This window comes from Lactuca serriola, chromosome 3 (genome assembly GCF_051521515.1).
Source record: "Lactuca serriola cultivar US96UC23 chromosome 3, Lser_US96UC23_V15, whole genome shotgun sequence".
NCBI lineage: Eukaryota > Viridiplantae > Streptophyta > Magnoliopsida > Asterales > Asteraceae > Lactuca > Lactuca serriola.
The window spans coordinates 158,984,595-159,003,093 of record NC_136410.1 but is presented as its reverse complement, the minus strand read 5'-3'; positions in this window follow the sequence as shown (position 1 = coordinate 159,003,093).

Genomic DNA, 18,499 nt, shown 5'->3' with positions numbered 1-18,499 from the left:
GGAAGAACCCGAAGGGGTTATCGAGGGAGAATTCGAAGTCGAAGACGGAGAGGAATTCGAAGTCGACGAAGAGATCGAGGAGATTTCTAGCGGGACAGACTCCGAGCCAGAAGTGTACGACCCTCCCATCCCTCATCCTCCCGAAATCAGACCATATCAACCGGGACCCATTCCCATGTGGGGAAGCCACCTCTACTACTGGAGCCGCCAACAAGGTGTACGCCCTCCTTTTGGCATGTGCCGAGATTTTTACAATGTCAGTGGGGGAAGCTCAGCTGATCGAGCACTTCCTGTTATTGTGAACGCTATAGCTACCCAGAACTACGAGACAGACAGGAAAGCAACCAGAGTTCGCGAGGTCAATGCTGCTACCCAAAGTAACGCCGCTGACATCCGCCGTTTGGAAGGACTACATGAGAATACCCAAATCTACACGGGGACACTTCAGAACCAAATGATAACGGCTCTGGCAGATATAAGAGAGATGAAGGAACAACAAGCAGATCTTGAAAGACGACTGATGGGAGTCAAACGGTCGGATGCCGAATCTAGCTCCAAACGCCGCAAGTAGAACTTGTTCAAACCCCAACAATTTTGTTATAGATTAGGAGTTCGGATAAAAGTTTTCCCTTATTTCCCTTGTTTTCCCTATTGTATCCGTAATCGGAGATCTCTAGGAGTATCAAATTTTCCAAACCAAAAACATGTAACGTAACACACCTCAGGTGTGACCTATATGTATGAATATGAAGTATTTCTTATACCTCTCAAAAATTACAAGTTTAAAAATTTTTATGCCTACCTTGAAACCATAAACTAAAGCCAAAACAAATTACAAGATACAACTAATACAGGATTGTCAAAACATTAGAAACTGATAGTACTCATTCTTATTTTTCTCCACCAGAACATGCCTCCTCGTAGATCAATGCGCAGAAACTCAACTTCAACACCACCTCCACCACCTCCTCCAATTATGGACACCGTTATGTTCCAGACTGCTGTAACCGCTGCTGTAACTGCAGCAATGGCACAAATGAGCAACAACGGATCGGGGGGAGGAACAAACAGTTTTACAAATGGCCAAGGTCAAAGCCGTTCAGGGGTATGCACTTACAAAGACTTCACCAACGGAAAACCTATTCCCTTTTACGGGACTGGGGGAGTATTGGCTCTATCTCAATGGATAGAGAAAACAGAAGCTGTATTCGAAATCTGTGCATGTCCTGAAGAAAGCAAAGTAAAGTTTGCTGCTTTTACTTTCTCTGAACGCGCCCTGACATGGTGGAACGGCCACGTCCAGACACTAACCCTGGTGGTGGCGAACTCCATGGGTTGGGAAAACCTGAAAAGAATGCTCCTTCGAGAATACTGCCTAAGAGGCGAGATTCAGAAGCTTGAACAGGAACTGTGGAACCTCTCGATGGTAGGTTCGGATATAGCAGGTTACACCAACAGGTTCAGTGACTTAATAACACTTTGCCCAGGAATGTTAACCCTGGAGAGCCAGAAGGTCGAAAGATACATCTGGGGACTATCACCCCAACTTCGAGGAAGTGTGCTAGCTTCCAGACCCTTGACTTTCGCCAGCGCCAAGGAACTAGTGCAATCTCTTGTTGATCATGGTGTCTGTCAAGGAGTCACGGCTATCATGGCTGAACCAACCAAAGGGAACAGCAACAATGAGATCAATGCCAACAACAACAACAAGAAGAAATTTTGGAACAAAAGGAAGGGGCAAACTTCGCAAGAACCTTCAAAGAAGCAAATGGTTGCGGTTCATGCTGCTACTACCCCCACCACAACTCCTGCTACCTCTGCACCAACAAAACCATATGCGGGGAATCTGCCCAAGTGCAGCAAGTGCAACTACCATCACGATGGTATTTGTCGCGAGATGCACTGCAAGAACTGTGACAGGAAGGGGCACACAGCCCGTTTCTGTAAAGCACCGGCACGACCAATCACTCAAGTTTCTGGCACTGGAGTAAGCCGGGCATGTTATGGGTGCGGGGAGACTGGACACTTCAGGAGGGATTGTCCCAAGGAAAGGAATATTGGCGGTGTGGGTAGAGTGCTGGCAGTAGGACAGAGAGAAGCAATAGCGGACCCCACGGTGGTTACGGGTACGTTCCTACTCAACAACACTTATGCATGCATACTTTTTGACTGCGGTGCGGAGAGAAGTTTTGTGAGTCATAATTTCAAACACCTACTTAATCAAAAACCCCAACCACTCAATAAAATATTCACTGTAGAAATGGCAAACGGTAAAACAGAACACGCAAACGATTTGTACGTAGGGTGCACACTAAATTTAAACGAGCGCTTGTTTCGAGTCGATCTTATGCCCATTTCCATAAGAAGTTTCGATGTCATCATCGGTATGGACTGGTTGAGCCTTCACCATGCCAATATCCTTTGCCACGAAAGGGTTGTTCGCCTAAATCTGCCAAACGGCGAAACTCTTGTCATTTATGGCGACAAACCTAGTTCAAGTTTACAAATCATTTCCTATATTAAAGCACAAAAGTATCTTCGTAAGGAATATCATGCCTTTCTAGCCCACGTAGTAGAAAAGAAACGCGAATCGAAAAATATTAAAGATATTCCGGAAGTCTGCAACTTCCCGGATATTTTCCCAGAAGATCTTCCAGGAATCCCACCGGAACGTCAAGTCGAGTTCAGAATCGACTTAATCCCTGGAGCTACCCCTGTAGCAAAGTCACCTTACCGTTTAGCCCCAGCCGAGATGCAGGAACTATCCAGTCAATTAAACGAGCTGCTGAGTAAGGGATTCATCAAACCGAGCTTCTCACCATGGGGAGCGCCAGTCCTATTTGTGAAGAAAAAGGATGGATCCTTTCGCATGTGCATCGATTATCGGGAACTAAACAAACTCACGATCAAGAACCGATATCCCTTACCGCGCATAGATGATCTATTCGACCAACTTCAGGGAGCAAGCTACTTCTCAAAGATCGATCTAAGATCTGGTTATCACCAACTGCAAGTGCTGGAGGGAGACATCCCCAAAACGGCTTTCCGAACACGTTATGGTCACTACGAGTTTGTGGTAATGCCCTTCGGATTGACGAATGCTCCAGCAGTGTTCATGGACTTGATGAACCGAGTATGTCGTCCCTTCCTGGATAAATTCGTGATCGTATTCATAGATGATATACTCATCTATTCAAGAAGCCAGGAAGAACACAGCAAACATCTCCGCCAAGTACTGGAAACATTAAGGGCAGAGAAACTTTACGCAAAATTTTCCAAATGTGAATTTTGGATTCGGGAAGTGGATTTCCTAGGACATGTTGTAAGAAAAGAAGGAATACACGTGGACCCCTCCAAGATAAAGGCAATAGATAGTTGGAGTACTCCAAGAACCCCTACCGAAATCCGACAATTTTTGGGACTCGCCGGGTATTACCGAAGATTCATACCGAACTTTTCAAAGATTGCCAAGCCACTTACCACCCTAACCCAGAAGAATGTGACCTTCGACTGGGGAGAAAAACAAGAAAGCGCATTTCAGACACTAAAGCGAACCTTATGTAGTGCGCCCATCCTAACCCTGCCAGAGGGAACGGAGGACTTCGTGGTCTATTGTGATGCATCAAACCAAGGACTTGGGTGTGTCTTAATGCAAAGAGGGAAGGTCATCGCCTACGCCTCAAGGCAACTGAAGACGCACGAAGTGAACTACACAACGCATGATCTTGAGCTAGGAGCAGTCATCTTCGCTCTGAAGATATGGAGACACTATCTCTACGGCACAAAATGTACCATCTTCACTGATCATAAAAGCCTCCAACATATCCTCAATCAGAAGGAACTCAACATGAGACAGAGACGATGGGTAGAACTACTAAGTGATTACGAGTGCGAAATTCGATATCACCCTGGAAAAGCTAATATAGTGGCTGATGCACTCAGTCGGAAGGAATACTCAGGTCGCCGAGTAAAATCCCTAACTATGACGATCCAGTCACACCTGTTCATGCAAATCAAGGAAGCCCAAATAGAAGCCTTGAAATCCGAAAATGTGACAGGAGAAGCCCTAAGGGGAATGAATAAAAACCTTGAGACCAAGAGCAACGGGATTCGTTATTTCATGGATCAAATTTGGATACCGAAGTGTGGTGGATTCAGAGAAATCGTTATGGACGAAGCCCATAAAACACGATACTCCATACATCCGGGCTCCGATAAGATGTATCTCGACCTCAAGAAGTTGTACTGGTGGCAGAACATGAAAGCCGAAATTGCTACCTACGTGAGCAAATGCCTGACATGTGCCAAAGTCAAGGTGGAATACCAGAAGCCCTCGGGTTTATTACAACAACCAGAAATACCCGAATGGAAGTGGGAACGGATAACCATGGATTTCATAACAAAATTACCCAAAACAACAAGCGGACACGACACCATTTGGGTAATTGTCGACAGGTTAACTAAGTCAGCGCATTTCCTACCAATCAAAGAGACGGATAAATTGGAGAAGTTAACAAGGACATACCTCAGAGAAATTGTACGACTGCATGGTGTGCCCATATCCATTATCTCGGACCGAGATAGTAGATTCACCTCAAGGTTCTGGCAGTCGCTACAAAAAGCTTTGGGGACAAGACTAGACATGAGTACCGCTTATCACCCACAAACCGACGGTCAGAGCGAGAGAACTATACAAACCCTAGAAGACATGCTGAGAGCTTGCGTAATCGATTTTGGCAAAGCATGGGACACACATCTACCATTGGTCGAGTTCTCGTACAACAATAGCTACCACACCAGTATCAAGGCTGCCCCGTTCGAAGCCCTCTATGGCCGCAAATGCAGGTCACCTTTGTGCTGGGCCGAAGTGGGGGACACACAACTAGCAAAAGGGCAAGCAACTGACAACACGCTCACTGGACCAGAAATTATAAGGGAGACTATGGAGAAGATTGTTCAAATCCGAGAACGTCTAAAAGCATCAAGGGATAGACAAAAGAGTTACGCAGATAAGAGACGAAAACCCTTGGAATTCCAAGTTGGAGACCATGTCCTACTCAAAGTCTCGCCTTGGAAAGGTTTAATACGCTTCGGAAAGCGTGGAAAACTGAACCCTAGATACATCGGACCATTCGAGATCCTTGCCAGGATCGGTCCAGTGGCTTACAAACTTAGACTACCTCAGGAGCTCCACAACGTACACCCTACCTTTCACGTAGCGAATCTAAAGAAGTGCTTATCCGAAGAGACCCTTGTCGTCCCTCTAGACGAAATTGCAATAAATGAAAACCTCCAATTTGTGGAGGAACCAGTAGAGATCATGGATCGGGAAATCAAAAGGACTAAACAAAGCCGCATACCCATTGTAAAGGTCCGCTGGGATGCCAAGCGAGGACCTGAATACACCTGGGAACGCGAAGATCAGATGAAACAAAAGTACCCGCACCTTTTTCCTAAAACTGTACACTCTATCTTAGATTAAATTTCGGGACGAAATTCCCTTAACAGGGGGATGATGTGACAACCCGATATTTTCCAAAAGCATTGTAACACTCGAAAGCCAAATACAACGGAATTAACCTCGAAAATAAAGTGTTCAAGTATCTAAGTTGGGATGCCTCAAATATTTGATATCATGCCAAGGTTTCCAAAAACATAAAGAACGCTCAAAATCGGGTTATATTGAAGAAAGTATAACCACTCGTATATTTACGACACAACGTTAAAATATTATTTGACGTAAAAAGTAAAATCTCAATAAAATGCATTTTAGCCTTAATTATCTAAACAAAAGTCGTAGATCTCGTTGAAAGGTGAGCGTGCATAAAAAGATCGCCCAAATTGGACCTCGTATGAAGAAGTTACGGATTTTCAAAGTTTCGTAACTGTAGTAGAGGGCTAAAAACTCGGATTGAAGAACGAGTGTTATTAAGCTATCCCCACCTAAACGGAAGTTGAAGATCTCCTCAGTGGTAATAAAACAATAAAAAGACAAACGAAAACCGACGTCGAATAAAGAACCTATGGATTTTTAACGAACTTTAGGAGGCCCGACCTATTAAAAAAATATATCATTAAAAATAAAGTCAAAACTAGCCGACGGAGTCTAAATGAAAGTTGTAGAGCATAGTCTCACCTACGCGTGGATATAAAGAACACGAAAAACGGAGCTTGTACGCGAAAGTTACGGAATTTAGAAGTCGGAAGCAGGGATTACGCCCCGCGTACTCTGGGAGTACGCCCCGCGTACTAGACCCAGAGTCGAGTCTCATCGACCCGCCCAAGCTATACCCGGCTAGACCCAGGAGTCCCATCGACCCGCCCAACCTACACTAGCTAGACCCGAGTCGTAAGCCATGACGCCATTTTACGCCCCGCGTACTCCGGAAGTACGCGCTACGTACGGGGTTTTCCAGCCCTATAAATAGAAGGCATAAGCTTCGAGTTTAAGCACATATTCACAAACCTCCAGATACTCTCACACTCTTCTAAAGCTCCAGAGACCATTCCATCACCTCGGTTTCCGCACTCGAGCCCCCGACGAAAGATTTACGCTGCAGAGATCCCCGAAGAGCCCGACGACGCAACCATCCGCGGTCGAAGTTCTGCTCAAACCTAGCCTCTCTCTCTTCAAACTTAACGAGTGAGTTCATACCCCTACTTTTCAATTCTTGTCACATTTTAGGGGGGGAAATACAAGTACATTACAAGTCAAAGTATCATTTCATAAACATAATTATAATATCGTTCTTATAGGGTTTTGATACAAAAATAACGTTATGTTTAAAGGGCTAATATATCACCACGTTGTTCTTACTATATGGAAACATACTTTTGAGAAACTATAATGCGTGTAGTATTCAAGTGATTCATACATTTTACATAAACATCTCGACAAATGAAATGCTTTCAAAAGAAGTAAAGTCTTTATTATCGTAAATCTGTTTATGCTAAGTAATGTGAGACATTTAAACTTCAACGTACTCGTGTGTATGCATTTCAAGTCCTGTATTATATACCATAATCTCTTGGAGAGAGAGCGTGATACTTGTGTATAGATCTATACGGGATTGACAATCCCACACCTAAGCTGTTAGCTACAGCTAGGCCGGCAGGCCTGGGGTGACAAATGTCATAACAGTTCCAACGCCTGAAGAACGTTGTTACAGGCCATCAATGTCAATAGCATGGTTATAAAACTCACATAAAAGTATAAAAACAAGTTTGATTTACGAGATTCATCTATGCATTTCAGTTTTCCATTTTATTGTTAACACCAAGTTTATCACCATTATACAAGTATGGAAAACACTAACGCATTTCAACACGGGAAACTTTTCAAATCATTTATAGAAAATATTGGATTTTCTGAAAACCTCGTTCATCGATTTACTATCAAAAAGGATATACTTTTCAAAGCAAAACTCTTATGAACTCACCAACTTAATTGTTGACACTTTTTCGAAACCACTTGTATTTCTCAGGGAATCAGTAATACAGGTAACCACCAGCTTTTGGAGAAAGGAACACTAAGGATGTTTTATTACTGAAACATTTATCATCTCATTGTAATATTCTTTTGCTAATATGTATAACATAACAATATACGTTTTCATTATATATGTGATGGTTGTGTTACTTTCTTTACAATATTCAATGGTTGTGATACTACGTGAAGTCATCCACCCCCGAATGTTTCCGCCATTCTGGTTTGGGGGTGTGAGACTCTTACTCCTTCCTAAATTGGGTGGTAAACTCAACCAACAATTACGTCCTTACTTCAGATATAGTAGATCAAATGGGCACACTGTAATGACCTTCCACAACATAATATGTATATAACGATCTAGAATCTTGTCTCTACAAGTTAAAAACTAAAATGGAAACCATCTTCCGTCTCTTTTATCCATCTTGTGTCAGCAACGTGATCCTTCTTCTTTTGATCATTGGAGGTTGACTCACAAGCACATCCTAACAGTTAACAACTCTAGCCACTAGCTGGTCTACCTTGATGAAGGTTGCAATCCTTCTGTCGATCACCTTGATCATCTTCTTCTTAAATATTATGACTAAATCTGGTTACTATATCGGACAAAGATTCTTAGAATCAACGAACTTGCTTACACATATCTACATTACTTGGACTCGATCCTTCATGACTATTTGGGCTCAAATCAAAACCACTCCCCTAGATGTTATCATGCCACACGTAATGACAGAAAAGAAAACGAATTTGTAGTACTATCCACAATATCGACTCAACTATCAGTGGCTTTAGTAGCCTTGTGACTCTTTCTAATCTAAGTGTGAATCCTGTGCTTCGGGTAGTACAAGCCTATACGCTAGCATTCACACCTATTCATACTCTCCCAATAATTGTCCCTTAGTTCCCAAGTTACTACAACTGATAACCACAAAACATTATTACACACATGAATGTGTCCAAACAAGTACTGAAGCACACACAACAATTCTTCCTAGATTCCACTAGGAATTTCACTATCTACTAGGCACATATTAACTTTCCTAGATTGGCCTTCTAGGATCATTCTCACGCATATGATTGTCTAACATATTCTAACACTTTTCCTAAGTATCTAGGAATTCTACTTCCAAACACTTCATATAAGTTATTTCTTACATAGTGTCCAGTTTGCAAGGCATACTACTGTTGAGTCTAAGGAGTTGCGCCATTAGGCCTTGATAGTTCGGTCCATTATGTACTCTCGGTTTGGGCCTGTCTAACCGTGTTTAATTTTAGGGTTTCTGTATATATAGTGCATGCATGCATTATTTTAAGAGGGCTTCTAGATCTTTATTTTTGATTATCAAGTATTGTAAACCTATCCTATCTCTACAGTAGCAATTCACATTGAATTCTTCTGAGATAGTGCATATTAATCATTCGACACTAGTTTGATTGATTATTACATTCATCGTTTTCCATTCTTGTCATCATTATTTGTTATCTGCTGAATCTATCGATCTAAGAGAATAATATTCTCATCAATTGGTATCAGAGCACGAGATGGTGTAATTTATACGCATCTCTTCTGTTGGAAGAATCTTTTTAGGGTTTCCGCTTTTATCGAATCTGTAGGAGCTGTAGTCTGTCAGTTGAAGTTGTTTCTTGCTTTTGATAAAACCCTAACTTAGCTTTTACAAGTCTGATTCTTAGCAGATATCTAAAAAGATCATCATGTCTCTTGACGATTCTCAAACCAATCTGATCATTATCTCCAACAGTATTGGATCCACAACGAGGATTCCTATTCTTTACACTCAGGATTATGAAGTTTGGACGCATCACTTTGAAGGCTACGTCGTCGGTTCTGAAGATAATGGCTATCTTATATGGGAAGCAATAACATTGGGTCCTTTTGTTCATTTTGGAACAAATAGAAAAATAAAGACTCAAAAGGAATACAACCAACTCTTGACTGATGTGGAGAAGATTCCTCAAGACGAAAAAGAAAAGTTATTGTGCAATGTGAAAGCAATGAGAATGATAAGGAGTTATACTCAACTGATGAAGACCTGGAATACTCCATTCAAACTCTATTGCTTTTAGAGTTTGGTTCCTTCCAACAAAAGCCGAAGGAAAAACTCATTCAGGCTTTTGATCGTTTCAACCACTTGCTGAGCAAAATGATCAAGCACGGTATTGGAAGAGAATTGATTGAACAGAAGGTCACGTTTTTGAATGGTTTAAGACCCGAATGGATGGATGTGGCGTCAACGGTGAAGGCTGATGAGTAATTTAAATCATATTCCCTCGCAAAGATGGTGGGTATTCTCAAATCTCATGAAAGTGTTGTGACAAAAGAAGCGAAAGTAGTGTCTAGTATGGGATCCTTGGCCCTTTTCTATAAGGCAAAGAATGGGGCAGAAGATGAAGACAAACCAGAGATGTCAAAATGCGATCTGACAAGTGAAGAATTTGCTATGATGGTTTCCAACCCAAAGAGATTTGCTCGCAAAAAGTTCCCTGTTGCCAAGAACCGAAACTGGCAAGGAAGCTACAACTCAGATAAAGTGAAAGAGGATAACAAAAGTAGTCCTCCAAAAGAAGAAGAAAAGAAGGAGAGCAAACTGGTAGGAGACTCCGTATATGAATTCAACTTCTGTCATGGCAAAAACCACTTTGCCGAAGACTGCATGCTAAGAAAGTTGTCAGAGAAGAAGGAGAGTGAAGATGATGAAGCATATTATATGCAAAAGCTGGAGGGGATTAAGAAGAAGAAAGCTACTAACAATTCAGTGAATGCTTTGATTATGCAGGAGAATGTCATGGATGATGAGTTCAGTGGCATGGAAGTATGGTCTACAGACTCAAAAGACGAGGAGGTATGTAAACCCTCGCATGGTAAGGCGTTTGTGGCAAAAGAGGATATTAGTGAGTTTGCAAGAAAATGCTTAGTGGTGACAGCTGGAGTGTCACAAATGAGGGGATATACAACCAAATGTGAGAATGACAAGGCGAATCAGAAGGAGGACAAGTGTTTTGCGGCCAAGCCTGTGAGTGCAAGGATCAACGATTGTGATCTGTTGATCAAGAAGGTACAATCTATTCTCGAATCACTTAAAATACATGTAACAAACTATGAAAAGGAATTACACGATTTAAAATTTAAGTTTTCTAGTTTAAATTGAAGCCTAATGCAAACTCGCCTCACCAATTCTAACTTAACCGATCAACTTAGCAGGGCCACATCCAAAAGTGAGGAGCGAAGAATGTGGATCGAGAAGACGGAGTTAGAGTTAGTTAGTGAGATAGATGAGTTGATATATTTGCAGCGAGACAATTTAAAGTTTTTAAAACAGCAGAATAGTTTTTGTTTGATAGCTAAACGTCTTTATTCTAATATTACTCAGTTGCACTTAAATTGCGATATTGGCAAAAAGGTTCACAAAATGATCTTGCCATTTCTTGAATTTAAGGAGGATGAAGTGGATGTAGATTGCTACAATTGTGAGTCAATTGTATCATCAGATGAGGTTTCAGATGCTTATAGGATTGGTCTGGACAAAAATGAGTCCTTTATAAAGTCCAAAGACCATAAGGACATGCTTAGGAATTTGTTAGACGAAAATGAAAAATTGAACATAAAGACCAAAACCATGCAAAAATTTGACTCGTTGAGAACCAAATTAAGTTCAGAAAATAAAATGAATGTGGAAAATTCTTCTGAATTTGATGAGGACACCGACATGAGTGAAATTTATGTAGCGGATGAGGTTGACTGCTCTGAATTCCTCAAAAGCGAACCCTAACAGGCTAAACCTCTCATATCTGAAAACTAAGTTGCTTTCGCTCGCATGTCAAAGGACAAGTCCAAAGTCCTTAAAGAAAAAGCAGTGGTACTCAAAAAGGTGCAAACAATACCTAATCAAGTCTATACCACCACTAGAGTTACCAAAAAGCAAACAACTGAATTGACTTCCTTGGTTGATGAAGACAATGCTAGTGACTGTGATAACTTTTTTTGGTCAGCCCCCATTAACAACGCAGACGAAACAGTAGGTCTGTTGGAGCAAACCTCGTGGAGAGTCATGGGTAGATATGTGGCTTAACCACTCAACAAACCGTCAAGCTTTGATAAGCCAAGTACGAGTGGCACTAAAGATATTCCAGGCAAAACGGAAAAAGCATCTGGAGAATCATCGCCAAGTGATTCTTGTGAAGACAAACCGAAACCAAGAGCATATATTCACAAATCTCAAAAGCAACTTGCTGAGCAAGCATGCCAAAGGAACAAAAGGTATTAGAAGAATCTCAAAGAGAGAAAGCAGTTATGGAATTCCCAAAATGCAAATTACGTTCACAGAGTATCAAATCTACCGGCAAAAGCAAGCCCTCAGACAAACAATACTCCTATCACACCCCAAAACCATGAACGGCGGAAACGTTCTCGAGGGGAGGACGTCATGTACGGTATCACAACAATGAATAGTAGTAAAAAAGCAACAACATCATCCATTGCATTAATAATATAATTTCATACAAGTGTGTTCTCTCAAGTTATATAGTCACCAAAAATACATATCAAAATAAAAGACGAGTCTTGAAAGAAGTCCATCTTCTCAAAACCTGGCACCTGTACCTGTCTACTGGTGACCTGAGAATACATGTTATTTTGAAAGCTAGTATCAGCTTTAAAGCTGTCGAGATCATAAGTATATTAGTGTCTGTATTTGTATGAAAGTATTTGTAAGATGTTTTTTAATATGTTTTGAACTTTCCTAGAAAACCCTATGTTTCCTACTAAAAGTAGCCTTCTACCAAGGCATTTGGTATCTATGTGTGTCTCTTGTAAGAGTGTGTATTTTCCCAAATCCGACTTTCATTAACCAAAAATATAGTTTTTACTTTACCGTGCATCGTGTGAATTTTCAAGAAGTGAATGTAATAGGGAAATAATATAGTACCATGGTATTGTAATAAGTAACTACTGTTGTACTCACTACCTTAAACCAATTGTAATTTAAAGTAACATGTGATCGGCCTGTATCCTGCTACTGACTCTAGTAAAACGACGATGTAAGACGCCGTAAGAAATGACATTTGGCACCCGTAGACTTGCAAGTCCCACTGTAGGGAGCATCAAGGTGTAGGATAGTTAATCCAGTATAGATCTATACGCAAACTCATACGCTCCCCAATTAAGGAGATTCTGGATACAAAAACGGTCATGGCAGGTAGTGCCGTGCCCCGTTTAATGGCTCACATAATTGCATGAATGTATATGTACTGTATGTGCTAGCTGTATTGTGTGCTCTTTCTCTGTCTAGCCTGTATGTATTGTAATGTTCTGCGTGTACTAGTTGTAATGCATGTCCTCTCTCTCTCTCTCTCTATATATATATATATATATATATATATATATATATATATATATAGCAAGTATTGAAATGTGTTGTGTGTACTAGCTGTATTGTATGTTCTCTCTCTATCTAGCAAGTATTGACTCATGAATGAACTGACTCTTTGTATGATTCTTTGTTCTAGTAATAGTATTAGTAACTTTCTAAACTACGCCTATCGTAGTTTACTAGTAATCTGACTTGTACGTGTGATCATGAATGTATACCCTTGTTACCCAAGGGTATTGAATTGGCTGATAGAAGTTTTATGTCTATATATGTATACATAAAAATAACTAATATTTAGAAGACCTTCGGACGGATAACCGATGCCCTAAAGCCACATCCAAATAAGGAAAATGAGATAAAGCGAGCTAGCCTTCCTAAGTCCTTTAAACATTACTTATGTAACTATACATCCATAGGCATGCATTTGACAATATAAAAGTATAAAAAGAGTTTAAGTAAAAGTATTTGACAACAGAAGAGTTTGTAAAATAGTTTGAAGCAAAACAGTTTGATAATACAGTTTGAAAAGTAAGAAAAACCACTTGTTTGGTAGTTATTAATCACATGTGATTAATATAATAACTATAATTGTTCAACTTGTATCCCCCCATAAAAGCATTTAAAAACATTACATGGTCAATTTAAGGGGTATGAACTCACCTATAGTGAGTGGTATGGATGAACTGATGAAACAGGATTGCTAGGTGTCAAGTGAAGTCTTGAACACACACAAGGATGCTAGTTAACATTTAATACCACATATATGTATCCAATTAGTCTTTAAACAACTAATCAACAAATTTAAGACATCCTAGGACATGCTAAACACCTTATGTAAGTGTTATAAGTCCTAAGGATTGCATCTAAGTGTTGTAGGACATTGCTTTTGAATTTACGGTTCAAGGGAAACCCCTAATATGAGTTTACGGTTTTCTGACCATCACTCATTGAGTTTACGGTCGTAAACTCATGCTCTTGACCATGAGTTGTTTTGAAGGCTTATAAGTCCCTAGAAGCATTTCTACTTGATGGTTAAGCCTTTGGAAGAGATTAGGGCACCATTTCCCTCCATTGAGGAGTTTACGGCCCTAATACCATTTCCTTTTGGGTTTACTACCGCAAACCGTTATGGATTATGGTATTTTGATTTTTTCAAGTCCTAAACATATAAGGGAATGAGTCTAGACTAGTTTCCAAAGCTTGTGAAAGGACTAGGGTCACTTTGGCCCCTAAATTAGGGTTTACGGTCCAAGGTGTTCTTGGATCGTAAACACCTTTGATCTTGGGTTTCAATGGTGATTTCTTGATGTAAAGAAGTGTATCAAGCCTTAACATAGTCTAGGATAGAAGTACTTACCATATAGAAGCTTGAAAAAGGTCCAAAAGTCCAAGAACACTAGTGTGTGTTCTTGGTGAAACTTGTAGAATCAACCTTTTGGAAAGATTTCATGGATAGAAGTGTTTTAAATCACTAGATTAAGTGATATACTAACTTAAAAGGGCTAGAAACACTTACTAGATGAAGATGTTGAAGAATTCTTTGGATGATACTTTAGAGAGTTTGAGTTTTTGTTCTTGAAAGTTGGAAAAATGATAAAAATAACTAAGTGTCACCTTTATACCTCTTTCCTTTAGGGTTTACGGCCATAAAATCCTTATTTAGGCCGTAAACTCTAAACTTTTGATGTGTAGGGACTTTATTTTTTCACAATAAACCCTTGGGCATCCTCTCTCCTGATATCTCAAAAGTTGTTAATCCTAAAATACTCAAACTTGTTCCAAAAAGCTTGAAAGTTTCTAGAAATTGTTCTGACTTCTATTGAATGGAAATGTTGTATAGAATAGAAATTTTGGGCTGTCACATCATCCCCTCCTTAGAAGGAATTTTGTCCCGAAATTAGAGTTTAAGCAAATAAGTAGTTACAAATACTAAGTAAAAAGAAGAGGATATTTCAGCTTCATCTGATCCTCTCGCCCCCAAGTGAATTCAGGTCCGCGCTTGGCATTCCAGTGAACCTTCACTATCGGGATACGACTTTGATTCGTTTGCTTGACCTCTCGGTCCATGATCTCTACAGGGTCTTCCACGAAGTTGAGGCTCTCGTTGATCTCGATCTCGTTGATTGGGATAACAAGAGTCTCGTCGGACAAACACTTTTTCAAGTTCGAGACGTGGAAGGTAGAACGTACGTTACTGAGTTCGTGTGGTAAGTTAAGTTTGTAAGCTACAGGGCCGATTCTTGCAAGAATCTCGAAAGGCCCTATGTACCTTGGATTTAGCTTTCCACACTTTCCGAAGCATATGAAGCCCTTCCAGGTTGAGACCTTCAATATAACGCGGTCGCCCACCTAGAATTCCAACGGTTTCCTTCGTTTATCAGCGTAGCTTTTCTGTCAGTCTCTAAAGGCTTTCAATCATTCACAAATCTGAACGATCTTCTCTGTCATTTCCCGTATGATCTACGAACCTGTGAGTGTGCTGTCAGGAACTCGTCCTTTAGCTATCTGGGTATCACCCACCTCAGCCCAGCACAGAGGGGATCTACACTTTCGGCCGTAGAGGGCCTCGAATGGAGCAACCTTTATGCTCTTGTGATAACTGTTGTTGTAAGAAAATTCGACCAGGGGTAAATGAGTATCCCATGCTTTCCCAAAGTCGATCACACAGGCTCGTAACATATCTTCCAAGGTTTGGATAGTTCTCTCACTTTTCCTGTCGGTCTGCGGATGGTAGCCTATACTCATATCTAGCCTAGTTCCTAAGGAACTTTGTGACGACTGCCAGAAACTCGAAGTGAATCTACTATCTCTGTCCGAGATAATGGATAAGGGAATACATGCAGTCGTACAATCTCTCTAATGTAAGTTCTTGTAAGTTTCTCCATCTTGTCTGTTTCCTTGATAGGCAGGAAGTGTGCAGACTTGGTCAATCTGTCGACGATGACCCATATGGTATCAAGTCCACCTATTGTCTTAGGAAACTTGGTTATGAAATAAATAGTGATCCGCTCCCACTTCCATTCCGGTATCTCAGGATGTTGTAGTAGACCGGAGGGTTTCTGGTATTAGACCTTGACCTTGGCACAAGTAAGGCATTTACTCACGAAAGTAGCAATTTCTGCTTTCATGTTAGGCCACCAGTATAACTTTTTAAGATCTAGATACATCTTATCTAAACCCGGGTGCATGAAATAACGAGTGTTGTGCGCCTCGTTCATGACCAAGTCTCTGAAACCACCGAGTTTCGGGGTCCAGATTCGGTCCATGAAATAATAAGCTCCACCACCCTTAACCTCCAAGTTCTTATCCATCCCTCTCAGGGATTCACCCGCCACGTTTTTAGGTTTCAAAGCGTCGAGCTGAGCCGCCTTAATTTTTGTGGAGAAGTGTGAATGGATAGTCATAGTCAATGATTTGACTCTACGACCAGAATATTCTTTTCAACTTAGGGCGTCAGCTACTACATTGGCTTTACCCGGATGATAACGAATTTCACATTCGTAATCACTGAGTAGCTCGACCCACCGTCGTTGTCTCATGTTGAGCTCCTTCTGGTCGAATATGTGTTGTAGGCTTTTGTGGTCTGTAAAGATAGTGCTTTTCGTACCGTACAGGTAGTGTCTCCAGATCTTCAGAGCAAACACAACTGCTCCCAGTTCAAGATCGTGGGTCGTGTAATTGACCTCGTGTGTCTTTATCTGTCTCGAGGCATAGGCGATGACCTTACCTCGCTGCATCAGAACACATCCGAGCCCTTGATTTGACGCATCGCAATAGACATCGAAGTCTTCTATCCCTTCGGGGAGGGATAGTATTGGTGCGGTGCACAAGGCTTGTTTGAGCATTTGGAACGCCCTTTCCTGCTTCTCTTCCCAGTCAAAGGCCACACCCTTCTGGGTTAGTGTTGTAAGAGGTTTCACAATGCGGGAGAAGTTCTGAATGAACTTGCAATAGTTGCCAGCGAGTCCTAGAAATTGACGAATTTCTGTAGGCTTCTTCGGTGCTGACCAGTTCTCAATGGCTTTGATTTTGGAAGGGTCCACGTGCATTCCCTCTTCGCAAACCACGTGCCCTCAGAATTTGACTCGTCGGATCCAAAATTCGCATATCAAGAACTTCGCGTAGAGATTCTCCGAACGTAATGTTTCTAAGACCTGTCGCAGATGTTGACTATGCTCTTCCTTACTACGAGAGTAGATACGTACGTCATCGATGAAGACGATGACGAACTGATCCAAGTAAGGACGACACACCCTATTCATTAAGTCCATGAATACATCAGACACGTTTGTTAATCCGAACGGCATCACTACGAATTCGTAGTGCCCATAACGAGTCCGGAAGGATGTCTTCAGAACATCCTCCCCTAGCACTCATAGTTGGTGATATCCGGATCTCAAGTCGATTTTCGAAAATAAGTTCGACCCTTGAAGTTGGTCAAATAAATCGTCGATACAAGGCAACGGATAACGATTTTTGACGGTCAGTTTGTTGAGCTCCCCGTAGTTGATGCACATACAAAATGATCCGTCTTTCTTCTTGACAAACAAGACTGGAGCTCCCCAGGGTGAGAAGCTTGGTCTTATAAAGCCCTTGCTGAGCAATTTGTTAAGTTGACAGGACAGTTCTTGTATCTCTGCAGGTGCTAGACGATAGAGCGATTTAGCTACGGGGGTAGCCCCTGGAACTAAGTCGATTCTGAACTCGACTTGACGTTGCAGAGGTAATCCTGGGAGTTCTTATGGAAAGATGTTGGGAAAGTCGCATACTACTGGAATGTTTTGAATGTCCTTTGTTTCATGGCTCATATCGACCACATGAGCAAGGAATGCTCGACATTCCTTTCGCAAGAATTTCTGAGCTTGAATGCTCGAGATTATACGAAGGTTCGTGCCGGGTTTGTCGCCATAAACTACTAGGGTTTCGCCAGACAGCAGATTAAGGAGAACAGCCTTTTCATAACACATGATATCGGCATGATGTAAACTCAACCAATCCATGCCGATAATGACGTCGAAACTTTTAATTGAGACCGACATGAGATTGATTGAAATTGAATGGCTATCTAAAGTTAGGGTACACCCTATGAATATGCTGCTAGTGCTCTCTGTCTTTCCATTAGCCATTTCTATAGTGAACGGTTCTTTAAGTGCTTGTGATTTTTGCTTAAGTAAATGAGAAAATTTTTGGTTCACAAAACTCCTCTCCGCTCCACTATCAAATAGAATGCATGCATAAGAGTTATCAAGGAGGAACGTACCAGGGACCACTGTGAGGTCGACAACCGCTTCCTCATGGCCTATGGCCAGAACTCTTGCCGCTCCACCGGCAAACCCTGCCTTCGGCCAGTTCCTTTTGAAGTGGCCTACCTCGCCACTTCCGTAACAAGTTTGGCCCACTCCAGCACTGAGGACTTGGTTGGTTGGCTTCGCCGGAGTTTTACAGAAACGGGCAGTGTGCCCCTTCCCGTTGCAGTTCAAACACTGCATTTCCCGGCAGGCACTAATGTGATGGAAGTTGCATTTGTTGCACTTGGGCAAACTTCCAGCGTACTGCTTTACCGGAGCAGCAGCGGCAGGTGCTATCGCAGCATGAATTGCCATGACCTGCTGCTTCTTGACAGCCT